Raw genomic sequence first — 18,117 nt, forward strand, 5'->3', positions numbered from 1 at the left:
AAATTACAGACATTAGTTGGTCTTGTTCTGCATGCATTGTTTTCCTCCTGTTTTCACCCTGTTCGGGTGGGGCATCATTCTCAGTGCTACAGTGATGCTGACATCATGGTGGTACACACTGTAAATAATTAGTTAAGCAATAAGTCATAACAACATCTTTTGTCATTTACCTGAACTTATCAAATTACATTTTGGGATTTCAACTGTTTTTTGTTTGTTTGTTTGTTTGTTTGTTTGTTTGTTTGTTTTAGTTTTCAGACTTTCAATTCAAGTTTTTTAATTACTTTAATGAAGAGGAAATTTGAAGGAGTGAAACGAACTTGAAACTGTGAGATAGCTGTGGGCGGGGCTTTGGTACATTCAGGAAAAGATCCCAGCATGCACTGCGGGACCAGCTTGTTCATTCTTTTGGGGTTTTATATTCATTGTTGTGTGTTGTGAGGGTGGGAGTCATATATATGATGATTTTAGGTTGTTTATTGGTGTTAGGACCTTTTAGGTCTTTCTTTGGAGCAAGAAATGTGTTTTGTCCGAGGCCTCACCCTCAGAGTGAAACACACTCTGATTTATTCTCTGACGTGCTTTCAGAAAATTGTAATAAAGAGGGTGGATAGTTTGGTGGCACAGCAGGTAGTGTCGGAGTCCAGGGACCTGGGGGTTGTGGGTTCGATTCCCGCTCCGGGTGACAGTCTGTGTGAGTTGGTGTGTTCTCCCGTGTCCGTGTGGGTTTCCTCCGGGTGCTCCGGTTTCCTCCCACAGTCCAAAAACACACGTTGGTAGGTGGATTGGCGACTCGTAAGTGTCCCTAGGTGTGGGTGTGTTCCTGCCTTGCGCCCAGTGATTCCGGGTAGGTTCCGGACCCACCGTGACCCTGAACTGAATAAACAGTTACAGACAATGAATGAATGAAGTCATGTGTACTTTCAACATGTGTATTTAAGTAAACAAAAAGCAGTTTACAGTCAAATTCACTTGCAGAAAGTCATTCAAAGCCACACTTGAATTGAAATCATGAGCTGAAATAGTAATTCTAATTGGATTTAACTTAGCTTTTGAACTCATGTTTTTGGGTTGAAGCTGGTGAAATTTACAGAGCAAGTGGATCAGACACAGCAGTGCTGCAGGAGTTTAAACTCCTCAGGATCAATCCTGGACTGAGAACAAAACAAAACAAAATGTATCAACTGTAAAGAGGAGAAGAAGACAGTAAGACACTTCTGTGTTGTTTATTCTGAGGCAAAAAGGCTGCTTTATTAAAAATAGAACAGATTTCAAATAGAAAAACAAAATAAAGGCCTGGAGTTAAAACTGGATTTTGTAATGATTTCAATTTGTAAATATACGGTTAAAGAACAATAGGTAGATTTTTTTACATTAAAATTGCATCTTCAATCATGGTGATGCTTCACTGGCCTGTAATCGGGAGACTAGAGCTTCTGTTGGTGCTCTGGGATCAGCAATGATGAAACTGCACACTGTAACTTTTGGAGAAGGGTAAGAAACCACCTCTCTGGCACATCCTCATTCATTTCAGGATGGTCCTGTAAAAGTTAATTACACTCTACAACTGAAGGGGAAGCCCAGGAGTAAAAGTAATACATGGTAAAAAAAAATGTAAATGTACCTAATTTAAAGGTAAAATGATACAAAGAAGAGGACAGGGAGGAAGGCTTGTTGGGAATGGAAGGCAGCCTAATGCATGTAACACACTCTTCCTCTCATATTACTTTCACACAGGTGGGCTTAGGCTGCTCTCCACTCACCCACACAAAGCTTTTGATGGGCTTTGGTCGGTGGGCCGGCGTGGGCCTGATGTAGCCCCCTGTGCAGCAACGCTCCATTTGATGGCATGAAGGAAAGCGTTCTCCTCTGCAGCGAGCCCTGTCTGAGCTGGAGAAGTGCGGAAATGGCTTCTCATCAATCATGGGACAGCAGCGGGCTGGCAGAAGCGGTGGTCTCAGGGGAGGAGGAAGAGGATGTGAAAGGAGAAGGGCAGGTCTTCGGCTGTCTGCATAAGCCACAGACCCAGACCCAGACAGCTCAGACTCCTGAACCCAGACGCAGTCCAGACAGACAGGGAAATGTGCCACGCAGCAAGGGGGGAGTGCAGAGAATATATGGGCTTGAACGGGCAGGTGAGGGGAAGCAGCAGACAATAACACCTGCAGAAGTTGTCTGTATATGAAAACACCAGCTGCTTTTACACTGTCAGCATTTCAGAATGAACAGACTTAGCTTGCTTTGGAATAAAGGGATGTTTTTCCTCCTTTTTGGTGAAGTTGAGGTTTTCCTTCAGCAACAAATATATAGTACAATAGTTTTTAAATTCTAGACCTGACTGTCATCCACATATAGCATATTGTCACTGAAATACATGTATTTCTATATTTGAACACATGCGCCTGTCCCACAAACGTCATGATGTGTTCAGACAGGAGTAAATGAGCCTGTATATGAGACTTGAGGTATTTACTAAAATTTATAACATTTCATAGTTCATAGTTATTTTACATTCACTAAGCAAGCTCTCATCCACTGGTGGCACTGTTTCACTAAATGGATTCAAACTCTTATGTACCTGAAGAAGAGCTACAGAAACAGTGCTGTTTTCTGTTAGCAATAGCAATGCACAAGAACAAAACACAGCTGTTTTTAATGTTTTGGAGCTTACAGTTTATGGTTAGACTGAAGTTTGAAGTCAGGTTTAGGGTAATCACGCCAGGTAGGAACCAACCCTGACTGGCTGTCAGTCCATTACAGGGCATCGTGCACTCACTCAATCCCTCACACATTCACCCATTCACACCTAGCGTGTGTTTTTGGATTGTAGGAGGAAAGCGGGGTACCCGGAGAAGACCCACTCAGATACAGGGAGAACACACCAAACTTCTCATAGATGGTGACTCAAGGTTGGATTCGAACCTACAACCCCAGGACCCTGGAGCTGTGTGCTATTATATGCAATTGTATGAAATCGCACTCAGACCAATCTGCCACATCTCCTTCTGCATCTCTGAGTGCATTGTAATGGACTTGCTTTGGTTTTGACATCTCCCATACAAATCAGCCAAGGCCCTCATCACCAGCCCGGCTGTCTGCTCTCTGTCTGGAGACTCGTGTTCTTGTCAGTTGACCCTGCGCTGTTGTACAGAAATCCAAGCAACACCGCAGCCATTTAACCAGCAACAGCCACCTTTGACCCGAGCTGGATCGTAGCGCTGGACATGGCTGGGATTATGGAGGCCTCTGTGTTGACAAAATGTGGTTTTCTGGACTTCTTTTTTTAACCCTTGTATTTTTGGTGGAGGCTTTTCTGGCCTCTGTGAATGTGCAGACAGAGGCATATGCCTATCACTCTGAGTCATGCTTTGGAGCGACTCTGGATCTCTTGTAAGTCATTTCACGGTGTGCTGTTGCTCTGTTTGAAGAATCCCTTCCTCAATCACTCCCATGTGTACACTTTAATGCACAGAGCTCTGTGAGAAACTGATTCGCCGAGAATTGATGTGATGTGGGTTTCTTTGTGCAAACAGGGTGGCTGTTGGATCGACTTCTTATTATTTTCTCTGGATAAGAGCAAAGCCAGAGCCTTTTAGCTGCTCCAGATCTGTATTTCTAACCAAAAAAACACAGCAACCAGAAAGCCCTTCTTCCAGTGTGGGAATTCCTCCACAATCTCTTGACAAAATGATTTAATTTCAATGTTATGCTCCCCACAGTGCTGTCAAATCCATCCATGTCATACCTACTGTGCAGTTATATGGACATATATCTCTTTGTGTGGTTTGCTGTGATTTTATGGTTGATTAGGAGTAGAATCGGGCTCATGATGACAGCCCTGATGATGGCAACAGCCTTCAAAATAAAGAGGCTCTGTGGTTGACATAGAGGAATCAATTTACTTTCTTTTATAAAAGCTTCAGTTAATGGCCTAGATTGTGGTTTTAGTGTTTGTTTAAAAAATCTTATGCTAAAGAACTAAACGATGTGAAAGTAAACCATATGCAATTAGATAAATAAGAGATAAGAAATGGTCCATCCTGAAAACCTATCATCGCTTTCCAATCAATGTATCTCCATTTTTGTCCATTTTTAGTTTACTACGTCATTTGAATACAGAAGCTCTACTTCACATTGTGTAAAAAATTCATGGCGATTGAACCAATAGCAATGCTCCGAAACGACTTGGAATAAAATCTTTCTTTTATTTATGTCCACTGAAATTTAAGTTGGGTACTGAGAGTACCCTGGAACCCATGTGGCTCTATAACAGTAGCATGATGGTCCTTGCAATGCCATCTGAGAGCTTGAAGGTCACACACATTCAACATTGGTGTCCAGTTTGCTCTACATGGACTGAGATTTCCCTGTATTATGTACAGCAGAGGGTGAATGACCTACATTTCATGCAAACTTCTCACAAAACGTGGTACAAAATCCTGAACCAGAACCTGTTTTTGCTTGAACATTCTGAGCCGTTAGCGGATGCTAATTTTATATTCACATCCGTATTGTGGATATTTTTAAAATCAGAAACGTGAATATTCTATGAACATTGTGCTCCTATTTTGCACCAGGGTCATCATTAGACCCAATCTACTTGGGCATGTGAACAGAACTACATGACATGTCATGCACTACATTTCCCATAATGCCCCAGCACTTTTCCAAATATGCTAATGCTAATGCTTTCAGTTTACTTCAGTTTGTTTGCACAGAGTAATAAACATATTAAAATGTAAGTCAGCCATGCATTAAACAATATAACAAGGTAGCAACAGTGATGCAGTCAGTGAGCGAGTGTACGGCATACAATAGGAGAACAGAACAGGCCTGACTGCTTGACCCTCACATGGAGGGTGTTTAGTCACTTTGTTTTTGTTGGAACATCTAACCGGTGTTTCTCTCCTTAGATGCAAGTGTCACCGCAAAGCAATAGATGTTATTCTGATGGATCACTTCTATCCTTTGAAGAAACATTTCTGTCCTGGTGGATAATGACACTCTCATGACACAGTGGGTCACTGCTAAGCCTTTGGATTTGTAAAAGACTTTAAGGGGTTAAATAACCACGTCATAAGGTTAAGGTTATAGGCTGCCTTTCGTGCTGCAACAATTGTGTTATTTAACTATGTTGAGCAGCACAGAGCTGTCAATCAAACACTTAAGCTTTAACATATACTCTCCACTCTCTCTAGCCATTGATTCCAGGTCCTGAGGGTCGATCAAGCTCCATTCAGACAGATTCCATCTTTCTCTCTCTCTCTCTCTCTCTCTCTCTCTCTCTGTCTCTCTCTCTCTCCTTACTCTTATTTCTTCTCACCTGCATTATATTGATACACTCATCAACATCTCTATTGATCCCTCTCCTCTCCTCCTCTCCTCCTTTCCTGGCATGTTGTCACCGTAGCTTTAATTTGTGACAGATTTACACCACCTCCAGCTTATTCTTGAACTCCTCCCTCTTCTGAGGGCTTGGTGATTTAGCGGCTAAAGAGAAAGAAGAGTTATCGTCAACGTGGACGTTCTGTGGGCGAGAAGAAGGTAAAGCCTGACTGTAATTCAGTGGACGAGTGTCTAGTTAGTCAATCACTTGATCTGTAATCACAAATGCTGCCAGATATTACATGAATGATGAGTGGTAATAAAAAGCTCTTACTTTTCTCTTGCGCTGGGGTCTTAAGTGTTATTGGCAGGGGCCGACAAGTCCCAGGAGATCCAAGACTGTGGAACACAAGCCTTGAAATAAACTGCCTCATTGGCTCCAGTGACTGTGTGTGTGTGAGTAAACTGTGAGGCCTGTAAATAAGTTATGTATATGCTTTCTTACTTAAATCACCTTTTCATATCTTCCCCTCCAAGCTCCGCCCACAAACAGGTTTTCCCCAGCAAATGTGCATAGACTGAACAAGGCAAAAATCCAACTCAGCTGCTATATATCTCTGACTATCCAGTTTTACTGAACCTGAACCAGCTGTAGTTAATCAGGACCGAACCGTTTAGGAATGATAAGAATGAGCTCTTAATTACAATACAAATAAATAAACACATATAAAATCATAATGTAAAGGTAGATATATATTTAATCTGTCTACAAATTGAAGATCATTTGAAATTAATTAGACTTGGTATTTGCATTACTGTGTGAAATTCAGGGAGCACTCTTTAATTTCTGGAATTTTTCATTAAAATAGACTCATCACTATGGGCCTGAAAGGATGTAAACCTGTCAAGAAGCCAATAATAAATAATAATAAATGAAAAATAAATAATAATAATAATAATAATAATAATAATAATAATAATAATAATAATAATAATAAATAATAATAACTAATAAAAACTGAGGGGAAAAAAAGTAAGATTTTTTATAGATTGATGAGTCTAAATTTGTTCTTGAGAACTTGAGAAAATTCAGTTCAACCAACTTCCAAGACTGTAGATACATAACAGTAGATTTGTTTTAAAGGAATCAAGTCTCCTGAAAAAACTAAAGCTGTAACAAAATAATCACTTTTTATTAAATGAAGAAATTGCTGTGTGAACTTATTTTCAATGTATTTTTGCCTTTTTCCAAATACGTTTTACTAAATGGCTACTTTGACTGGGAGAGAGAAAGTGCAGTGTGTGATTGTTGCACAGTGTTCTGTTTGTTTGTATTTTTATTGGATTAGAATTTGTCCAGCATTCAGAAATGCTTACATTTTGTGGCAAAAGTCGCTTCAAAAGTAACAAGATCTCCAAATATCAGTGCACATAAATAAATAAAAGTAGCCTCATTAGCAAGCTCCCATCCACTGGTGCCGCTGTTTCACTAAATCTTCACAACAGAATGTATCTGAAGAAGAGCTGCAGAAACACTGCTGTAAACTCTAATGTAGGAAAGTTAAACGGATGCTTCAATAACCTGGGTATGTGATAAAATATTTATCAGCACAGTTTTGTTATTATTTCTTAGGAGTTTATTCAATTACATAAAAATGTGTTAATTGTTTCCATTTTCATGTCTAATGCTTATTTTAATTTAGTTTTTTAGTTTAGTTAGTTTAGTTTCAGAGGAAGGCAAATTAAAATAGAGCTTAAGTTTATACTTAGGTTTGGGGTAATACCTGAGGTAGGGGATAAGCCAGTTATTGTTATGGTTAATGCTATAGTTTTGGGGTTAAGTCTAAACTCAGTAAATACACACTGGGTAGTGTGGCTGAAATTTACAAAGGGCAAAACATACTTTGTACACAATGTACAAATCCTGGGTGTGGCCTTGTAATCAATTATGTATAAAATTACCATGAGGCCAGGCTATCAAAGTAACTCATCAAGTGTCAAAGGCAAGTGAAATGAACTGAGACTTACACTAAACTTACAGCTATTGATTTATTGTGTTATATTATGATTTTATTTTTATTCATTTATTTTTGTTATTTCTGTTTTTTGTTATTCCTTATTTCCCTGATTTTTCCCCCTGCTCCTGGCCAAAGAATCAAGCATGACAGCTTTATTGACACAAGAGGCCATGATAATTACAGCTTGCACTATTGATCACACCTATTGATAAAATCATATTTTACTGTAGAGCTTTGTTGGATCTGATGCAAACATGCAGCCAGTTTAAATCTCTATCTTTAACTAGGCAGAACCACCTAGCTACACAGTGCTTTTCATCTGTCTAAACTGAGCATGCAATCTCTCAAGTCTTTCTCTCTCTCACACACACCCACACCCACACACATACCAACAGATAACATACATTAATCTTTATATTTAAGCCAGCCTAGACAAAACAGGGATTGTTTTGATACATGCTGTTGAAGACAGATTTTTTTAAAAGACATGTATTTCCAGTGAGCTGCAACTTGATAGTACTTGCAGAGGGGCCCCTCTCGACCATTTCTCCACCAGAGATATGATCTGATATGATAAAGGAGGGCTCTGATGCTGTTTGTGTCGTGTATGATGATGATTTGTGTTGTCAGTGCTGGCAGAATACACGCTGCCTCAATGGAGGACAATACGGTTCAAATGTCCCATGGTAAATATGAATAGAGATTGATAGTATGTAGGGGTAGGGTGCTGTGTACAGGCAGTGAATGGAAACGGATGATGGCATTAAAAGGGCCCATGTCATGGAACGTATTTTTCATAGATTTCTAAAAGACAACATTTGGGCATAATATTTAAACAGTAAGTGCATTTACATGCAGACAACAATCTGATAAACATAGGAAATCAGATTTAGGCAATAGACCGTTCAGCGTGTTTGAAAACACTTTCATAAAAACAGAGTCTACATGAGTCACCCAGTATCAGATTTTGTTCTTAAATACAGGTCACATATACAGTTGCTTTGACAACAAGATATCCAGAAATGAGTGCCTGATAGCAGCCCAAATATTCCTAACATTTTTACTTAGTGTACAATCATTAAGAGAGCTCCCATCCACTTGTGGCGCTGATTCACTAAATCAACACAAACTGTGTACAGGGGGTCCTTGGCGTTGATCTGTTCCTACGTCGCGTCGTAAACCGATTTTCGGTGTAAGTCGGAACATACGTACATACTGTAGGTAAATAACATACTGTAAGCACTTATCCTAACACCTATCCTCCTCGGTCCTGAGCCGCGTAACCGTGTATTCTTCCGCCACGCACACCAAACACGAAGTTCACGTTACGACATTTACGACACAAAACCACTTAAGTCAAAACAGGGATTTATACAGTAAATGGGAGATGTGTCGTAACCACGCAACATTGTAACCCGAGGACCTCCTGTATGTACCCAAAGAAGTGCTACAGAACGAGCGCTGTTACCCTGCTAATCTACTGCTGCTTCTGGTCATTTGTAACATCAAGTTAACCACAGAATGTGATTGCGTGTTTAAAATAGTTCTCAAACAAATATTTTTATTAACACAAAGTGCATTTTTGATATTAATTTGATAAAGGGGGTCATATTTCACCATTTTCATTACTGGAGCTTTATTTCTATTTGCTGAAATTGATCGAATCATTTTACACTTGTCAGTGGTGACATGCACATGATGGAAATGCTCTGTTGAAGTGTATTTTTAGAAGTGTGGCGAAGCTGCAAAGTCAGTCTGGTTTGCAATAACTGATTTTGTGATTTTGTCACGAACAGTGGTGCTTATAAATATTGTCCTATTTTGCCTTTAGCCATTTAGCCCTATGTATTAGTGTTGCATTTCTGTCTGGGGGCCATAATACAGAGCAAGCAATAGAATACATATTTCACTCTTAAAATCAGAGTAAATATTATGATCTCCAAAATAGTAATTTTACAGGAGAAGGGGAAATAAACAACCAAAAAAAATACGTTCAATAGAAGTCGGTGTAAAACAATTTATTATTATTATTATTTTGGAGCATTATTATTGGTTCATTAATCGTGACAACTGCTGTGGTGAAATGATATACGAAACTAGAAATGGACAAAATGGAGATGCATGTTAATCCTTGGACAGCAATGCCGTCTAAGACCTGAGTAACAGATAAGAAAAGTATAAGGGTCTTTAATGTATAATTCGGGGTAAGGGACCAGTGCATATTCAGGGACTTTTTTTTGTCATTACAAGATCTTTTTACAGGACTAGATCATAAACACTTTTGTGTATGGTGTTCTATATTTCTGCCATTGATAACGACCTAGACAAACATAACAGCAGAACAGAAAGGAAGGCCCAAATTTATTACTGCTGAAGGGAAGGAAAATAGCCCTTACGACTCAGGTTAAAATGTGCTGCAGTAGACCGTGTTTCCTTTTTGGACAGCAGTTCAAAAGAAGATTTCTCTTTCTTTTTCCCTTTTTTTCTTCTTTGCCAAGGTCTGAGCCACTGGGGCGCCATTAGAGAAGGAGCTCGCTGCAGAATGGTTTTCAGATTTAAGGGCCAAAGGCTCGCAAATGTTCTTGGCCTTGCCGTTCAGTGACAAAGCGCCCTGGTTTCGGCAGCGATACCAAGGCCATTTTTTGGCACAGGTGTAAGAACTGCCTTGGGATTCAATATGAAATCCCAGAGCGTGGATTCTATTCAGCGTAATTAGCAGTGAATTGTTTTACACCCACTAAGTATGCAATAACTTAATCTCCTTATGGAGCCAGGTATATGTGATGAGCGCTAGAGTGGATTCAGTCCCATTTCCTTCAGATTCCAATGCCAAGGAGAACTCCATGTTCCTGTTCCCTTTGGCGCACAGAATGAAAAGAGTTTTGTGGTAGGAGGCTGGCTGCAGTGTTGTGGAAATGTATTCCAGCTGCAAAGAGAGTGTAGCTGTATTTCACAAAGAAAGAAATGTGTCATTAGATTTTAATATATATTTTTTAGTGTATGTAACCGTACCTTTACTTATGCGTGTGCTGAAAAATTGTGGTGAATTGAGTTGATTGTCTCAGCTGTGTACATCATTATCACATGAATAATGTCAACAGCATTCAAAAAGCAAATCTACATCTCTGCGGCACAGCAGCTGCCCTGAATGGAACAAATGAAATGGCCCAAAGATCACTTGACATACAATAACCTCCTTAACATTTACATGTTTTTACTATTACCTTTAAAGGAACGATACGTAATATTATAAAACTTAAAATTACGTGATTATGTGTTGCTCCTCTGAGCTGTAACATGGAGAACAGAGCTTCATTGGTACTCTGGGTTCAGCACTGCAGAAACTGCAGCATGTACATTTTGGAGGAGGGTAGGAAACCACTCCCCCTCACCACTGATGTCAGTACAGTTCTGTAAAAACAAATTACACAAGGGGGAGCCCCAGGAGCAAATAAATAAATAAATAAATATAAATGCAATATAAAAACAAATAATCCATTAAATTAATATTGTTTTTTTATGTTCATTTGCTAAAAAATTTGTGTTGATGTAAAGTTTGTAGACACCTCTTATAATGGGTTATTTCTGGTGCTTTAAAGACAACGTTGATGATTCTGAAGAACTAATGTTCTCACAGCAAAACAAACTCCCCCTCATGTTTGTTTTCATTCAGAAGCTCCACGTCTTTTAAGGTGGAAAGGTATATGTGTGTGTACAAACTCGACTGTAGCATGTATACGGCTGAAGTTTAACTTGTCTGTCATTTTTTATTCTCTATTTGAATTTGTCATATGTAAATGTTTAGTTTTGTAGCACTTTTGGTCTTTGTTTACTTTCGTACAGTTTGTGGTCATCCGAATTTGGTGTTAGTTCCACCTTAAGTAATCTGTAACAGCAAAAATTAGTCTCTCTACAATCCTAGAGCCTCCAAATACAGTTTCTTGCCTAAACCATTTCAGACCCAGAGTTATTGGGGTTTTTTTCCTCCATATTCTGAGTCAGGACTGCGTACAAGCAGCGCAAATGAAGCATGTTCCAGCGTGCAAACAAACCAGGGAGCTAGCAAAGACTGAGGAAACATTCTCTGAATGTAATTTAAAAAAGTTTTGCTGTAAGATTGTGAACATTACCACTACATGAGGACAGTCAGTTGCGCACACACAGATTTTAGAAATAGAAGCTGTTCCTGCATATGTCATTTGTTCATATAATGCATGTGGAAATGATGTTCATATCTAAATCCAGTAAATGCAATCCTGACATTGTTCAGTTTGTGTGTGTGTGTGTGTGTGTGTGTGTGTGTGTTTGCATGCATTATGGTGAATAGGATGAAAGCAGGAAAGGACAAGCTTTCCTCACAGATCACGATCAACCGTCTGAGAAACGTGGTGCAAACAACATCGGTAAACAAAGAAGTTCTCACACACAACACAAACATTAAGAAAACGTGTGATATTTCCTCAGAAGAGCCCTGTCGGAACCAGTCAAACGCTGTGTTTTTTCAGTAATCGGATCTGAAGGCGTAGAGAGGAGATTCCCTGTGACAGCGTGATGGATATGGAATAAGTAAACAGCGAATTTACAGAAGCTGGCGGCATTTGAAAAGGAGAGCGCTTTTCCACCCATCCCTCCGCTTATCTGGCCTCATAAATCACTCCGGCTGGGCTGCAGAAAAACATCTCATCCCTTCATCCACTCTCTGGCACCACGTACTTCCACTTTAACCTTTACATGTGGCACTGCTCGCCCACGCCAAAGGCACACGTTGACCCTCCTGACCTTGGCCATTCATATTTAATAGCCATTAAGACTTGTCCAGACTGTGGCACTCTGGACAACAAAGATTCTTTACTACTGTATATGCACATAAGCACCATTATGGTCATTATCTACACGTGTTCCATAGGGCAGTCTGGTGAAAGTGAAATAGTCTTAATGGCGTATTCATTGGAGTTCTGAAAGATTGCCAGCTTGTCTTCTCCAGGAAAGAAAGGTTCCAGAGGTTCTTAGACAACCAAGGCAGCCATAACTTCACTACCACCTCGTTGTTTCTACACTTCTACTATCCACTGACTGTAGAAATTTGTAGCACTTTGTAATTCTACAGTTACAGAGAGTAGTCCATCTGTTGCTCCACCCCCTGTTCTTCAAAAGTCAGGACCCCCACAGGAACACCACAGCACCAGTGTCAGTAAAAACCATCTAAAAACTCCAGTAGCAATACTGTGTCTGATCCACTAATACCAGCACAATACACAAGAGTAACACACCACCACCACATCAACCGCACCACTGCAGCACTGAGAATGAATCAAACCTGCTCTCTGCTGGTCCTGTGGGGGTCTTGTCCAATGATTATGGTGAAAATGGGCAAATATTTTAACCCTATGTAGATAGTCTCTCTATTTCCAGATTCTAGTTTGAAAAATGACCTAAATGAAGAGTTTTTCACATTTATAAAACATGTATATAAACGACAAGAAAGTAACTTTCAATGCTGCTCTCTATACATCATATCATTTCATTTACATATGTTTGTTTATAGCTCTTTAACGAACCATGTCTGACCATCCTTCGGGAACCCAAACAGAGTTCTCTTATGACACCACTCCCAAGAAGCCATTACTTTTGCGACTATATGGCCCTGTCTCTGTCTCATTGCCCTTGTATTTCATCTCAGTCTTTAGCCCGTCTTATGGCTGTGCTAACCTTTGACTCGGGCCCCCGTATAAAAGGCTCTGCTCTTTGCCCCAGGTCCATTAGACCTGGCTGAAGTATACTTTAATAATTGCCACGGCCACCATCAAACGAACATATGAGCGGCTGGACTGGACGGGGAGAGGAGCCTGTCCGGAAACCTTTTGGCCCCTGGGTCAGGCCCCGCAGCAGATGCTTATGTGGAGACGATCCATTTGACCTACAGCTCCATACAGTACAGCCAGGCACGTCACCGTTATTGATAGACCGGGGCCAATTTTTTATAGCTGCCTCTCGACCTTTGACATCGGCAGAGCAAAGTGACTGCCATCCACCGCCGACGAACACATGATCAGATGGCCGTCTCAAGGTTGCATCTGAATGAGCAGAGAGATTGATGTTTGTCATGTGTGTGTAACGTAACGACCGGGAGCCAGGGAGCGTAGATGCATGTGCCCAGAAACTTTATTAGAGCCATTCCATAAATGTGTCTTGGACAAAGAGACAGGGCTAGCACAGGCAAATTCACTACAGTATATCAACACACAGACAAAAGTAAACAATGGAAAGATAACAAGAACCATACGAACTGGGACATGAGTGAGATGTTAGTGAAAACTGGGAAGAGGTCTGGGAATCCTTGGAAGACTTTGCAAGTAACTGAGACCGTCAGGGGCTATGTATCGTTACTGCTGGAACTGTCTTGATTTATTTATTTATTTAGTTTCCAAGTACTAGAAAATGATCAAATATAAAAAAGTATAGAAAAAGGTTAATATACTGTAAATAATAAAGAATAACTGTAATTTTGCATTAAAATATGATGTGTTCTCTGTAGAGGGTTTGCACAAAATCACATAGGAAACAGAACTTTGTCAGTTCACCAGAGACACCATTCATTCATTCATTCATTCATTGTCTGTAACTGCTTATCCAGTTCACAGTGGGTCCAGAGCCTACCTGGAGACATTTGCCACAATGCAAATGCATTGTGGCAAATGCATTTCTGCAATGCAGAAAACGTGTGTTTTTGGACCGTGGGAGGAAACCGGAGCACCCGGAGGAAACCCACACAGATACAGGGAGAACACACCACACTCCTCACAGACTGTCACCCGGAGGAAACCCACACAGACACAGGGAGAACACACCAAACTCCTCACAGACAGTCACCCGGAGGAAACCCACACAGACACAGGGAGAACACACCACACTCCTCACAGACTGTCACCCAGAGGAAACCCATACAGACACAGGGAGAACACACCACACTCCTTACAGACAGTCACTCGGAGGAAACCCACGCAGACACAGGGAGAACACACCACACTCCTCACAGACAGTCACCCAGAGGAAACCCATACAGACACAGGGAGAACACACCACACTCCTCACAGACAGTCACCCGGAGGAAACCCACGCAGACACAGGGAGAACACACCACACTCCTCACAGACAGTCACCCGGAGGAAACCCACGCAGACACAGGGAGAACACACCACACTCCTCACAGACAGTCACCTGGAGCAGGACTCAAACCCACAACCTCCAGGACCCTGGAGCTGTGCCAACCCAGCGACATCATCATTTTGCATAAATCTATCTAGGACAACCTTTTTGGAAATTAGTTTATGTAAATTTCCAGGGACACACTTAAAACAGTTATTATATTTATATTTTATGCTTTATTTTGGTATTTAAAATGGCTAATTTCATTCTTATTTTTCATTTATTATTTATTAATTCTGTTGTCTTACATAACAAAACTAATACTAAAACTAAAACTAAAACAATACTAAAGTGTACAATCCCACAAAAAAAACCTACAATGTATAGTGTATGAGTGTATAGAGAGTGTAAATATTTCATTAAGGTACAGTCCAGGTGTGTACCATGAAGATTGATTACATTCACTCCTCCAGAAGGAAAATTGAGTGTCTGTATGTTTTCATAATATCACCGTTTAAAACTTAAAAAAACAATTGAAACCTGGTGTTTAAATTAGATTTATTAAATTAATTCAACTTCAAGATGTATAACTAAAATCAAATATGGAACAAATATGCCCTTGAATTGAAAGTCGTAGCATTTATGCTCCCACCACAGTGACACATCTGGCTAATTTTAAGAATTCAGACACAAATAAGATGTCTCCATTTATATTTTAAATCATCATCCAAAAGTGAATGACTGTGCAGGTTGTGCCCTCAGAAGACTCCAGTGTTATTTTATGGATGCTATAAGCATCTCTCCTCGGCCCAGAGTCTTTTAGCAGTGACACAGAAGCAACAAACACATCAAAGGCCTCGGCTGCTCCCATGAAACTGCTCTTTACAGTGTGCCAATGATGTACATAACAAGCCGTGACAAAATGATTCCGCCTCCGCTTGCGTGTTTCTCCTGGACCTTTTTAAGGTGCTCCTGCTAGGCTTTGTCTTTCACTTCTGCTGTTACTTTCACAGCTTTGAGATCCTTCACTATGGTCATTTACCATATTTTCCCTGCTACGTTCCCTTGTGAATTGTTGTCAGACTATCTCAGTACAGCAGGCTTGAAGAAGGAGTGAGGGAGAGAAAAAAATGTAAAAAAAAGGACAACAAAACCCTCCACCTTGTCCCCCACCACCTCCCTCCCCTTAGCAACGCTTGCTTCTTCATAACAGGGACTGGAGCTGGAGCTCAAGCACCATGATTAAGATAAGCCCGACCAGAGCTGGACAATTACCTGACGACTAACCTTTTCTGAAGCCACTTAAGGATGTAAGGACCCCTGAGAACCTTTGTTTTCTCGCCGAAGAACATGGCACTTGACAGCAGCAGCAGCCTGGAGAGAGAGAGACAGAGAGAAAGAGGGGATAGCGGCTAGTGGTATCATGTCTGAGATTACCTAATCCTCCCACAGCATCAGAGCTGAAAGACTTTGTCACGTCCGAGGGAGAGGGGGATCTCCCGATTGCCGGATTGCTGGGAGATAGTGTTCAGTCCACAGTGCCTTGAGTGGATAGATGGTAAATAAAACTTTGAATGGAAGGAAGAGTAGGGATTGACTCAGGCTTAACTTTGATCTGTTTGTCCTGGTCTAGAGTGGGTTCTGTGGATGCCAGAGCAGAAACGACTGGGTACTGTTTATGTTGTCTAGGAATTTAGGGACCATTCATTCATTCATTCATTATCTGTAACTCTTATCCAGTTCAGGGTCACGGTGGGTCCAGAGCCTACCTGGAATCATTGGGCGCAAGGTGGGAATACACCCTGGAGGGGGCACCAGTCCTTCACAGGGCAACACAGACACACACCTACGGACACTTTGGAGTCACCTAACTTCCAACGTGTGTTTTTAGACTGTGGGAGGAAACCGGAGCACCCGGAGGAAACCCACGTGGACACAGGGAGAACACACCAACTCCTCACAGACAGTCACCCGGAGCGGAATCGAACCCACAACCTGGTCCCTGGAGCTGTGTTACTGCGACACTACCTGCTGTACCACGGTGCCACCCAATTTAGGGACCATTCAGTTAAAAATAAATTGTGTATACAGTAATCCCCTATTGTTTCTGCACTCATTGTCTATTTTATCAGCTCCATTGACCACACAGGAGCACTATGTAGTTCAACAATTACAGACTGGTCCATCTTTTCCTCGGCATATTGTTAGCCCGATGTCGCCCTGTTCTGTGATGCTCAGGACCCTCAGGCAATGCAGTGACTGACCTGGTAAGAGTGGATCAGACACAGCAATGCTGCTGGAGTTTAAAACACTATTAGAGACACCTACCTCGTTAGATGTAAAGTCAGAAACAGGAGCTCATCTCCCAGGACGCTGTAGGCTGGGTATTTTTGGATGGTGGACAACACTCAGTCCAAAGTGATAATGGCTTTAAAGAAAAAAGAAAACTCCAGCAGCGCTGCTGTGTCTGATACACTCTGATCAACAGCACAACACAAACTAACACAGCAGCATCGTATCAGTGTCACTGAAGTGTCATCAAATCAAATCTGCTCTGTGGTGGTCCTGTGAGGGTCCTGGACATGAGCAAAACAAGGTGAAAGAGGCTAAAAAAATGTAGGCTTTGACCAGTGGAGCTTATGAATGTTTTTTTTTTTTTTTTTTTTCAAATTTCCTTCATTTTAAATGAAGAATGGTCTTTGACTTTTGCACAGTATTGTGTGTGTGTGTGTGTGTGTGTGTGTGTGTGTGTTCGTTCCAGAACCCTGAAGGATCACAAGGGTAGCCCTGGCCAAAGCACAACACACGCTCTCTCATCCACTGCCCAGGCCGGCCACACTGCAACCACATGCCCCTAGCCACCCACACACAGGGGCTACAACATGATCTGTTCAGTAGTGTAGTGTGTAATAATCTTTCCCTGTTATTACTGTCAATACATGACACCTACACCTTGGTAAAAGAGCATTCAAGCTATTGAAACAGGACGGAATAAGGGCTTCCTTGTGTTATCTGCAATGGGAAACCATGCTTAACCCGTATGGTCAGACAGGCGGTCATTACCAATCCATTCTGAGCCATGAGTGGAGGCTGTAAGTATTACAGACTTATGGCTTTGTTCAGCCTCCTAGTGGGGTTAATGCCCGCTGTGAATGCAGCCGTCAGAATCGAGCGTCCCCCTGGTTGCGCTCGCGAGGCGAAGTCAGGGGTTATTTGCTGCTATTTTTACAAGAAACGGGTTGATTTGTCTTAGGCCATTACCGTCTATTACAGCCAGGAGTCTCCGGGAAGGAGGTGGGAAGCGGCAAACGCTGGCATTCTGCCTAAAGAGAAATCAATGAAACAAATTAATCCTTCGCAGGCCGCGGTGACACAGTAATCCATCATTCAGGGGCGCTTTTACACACCGAATCAGAGAGCCTGGGCTCAGGGAGAAAGCCCCTAGGGAGCACACACACACACACACTCACAAGGCAAGATCCACACACACTAGAGGCAGCCGCCACACAGCTGCAACCCTACAGCCCTGTGTCTGAACAGAGAGGGATGAAAGACAGAATATAATCACAGCCACCACACGATACAAGACATAATCCAGCAGTCTGTCATCAGAGCCGTATACCCTCCG

The sequence above is a fragment of the Hoplias malabaricus genome, chromosome X2 (assembly GCF_029633855.1).
Source record: "Hoplias malabaricus isolate fHopMal1 chromosome X2, fHopMal1.hap1, whole genome shotgun sequence".
In the NCBI taxonomy this organism is placed as follows: domain Eukaryota; kingdom Metazoa; phylum Chordata; class Actinopteri; order Characiformes; family Erythrinidae; genus Hoplias; species Hoplias malabaricus.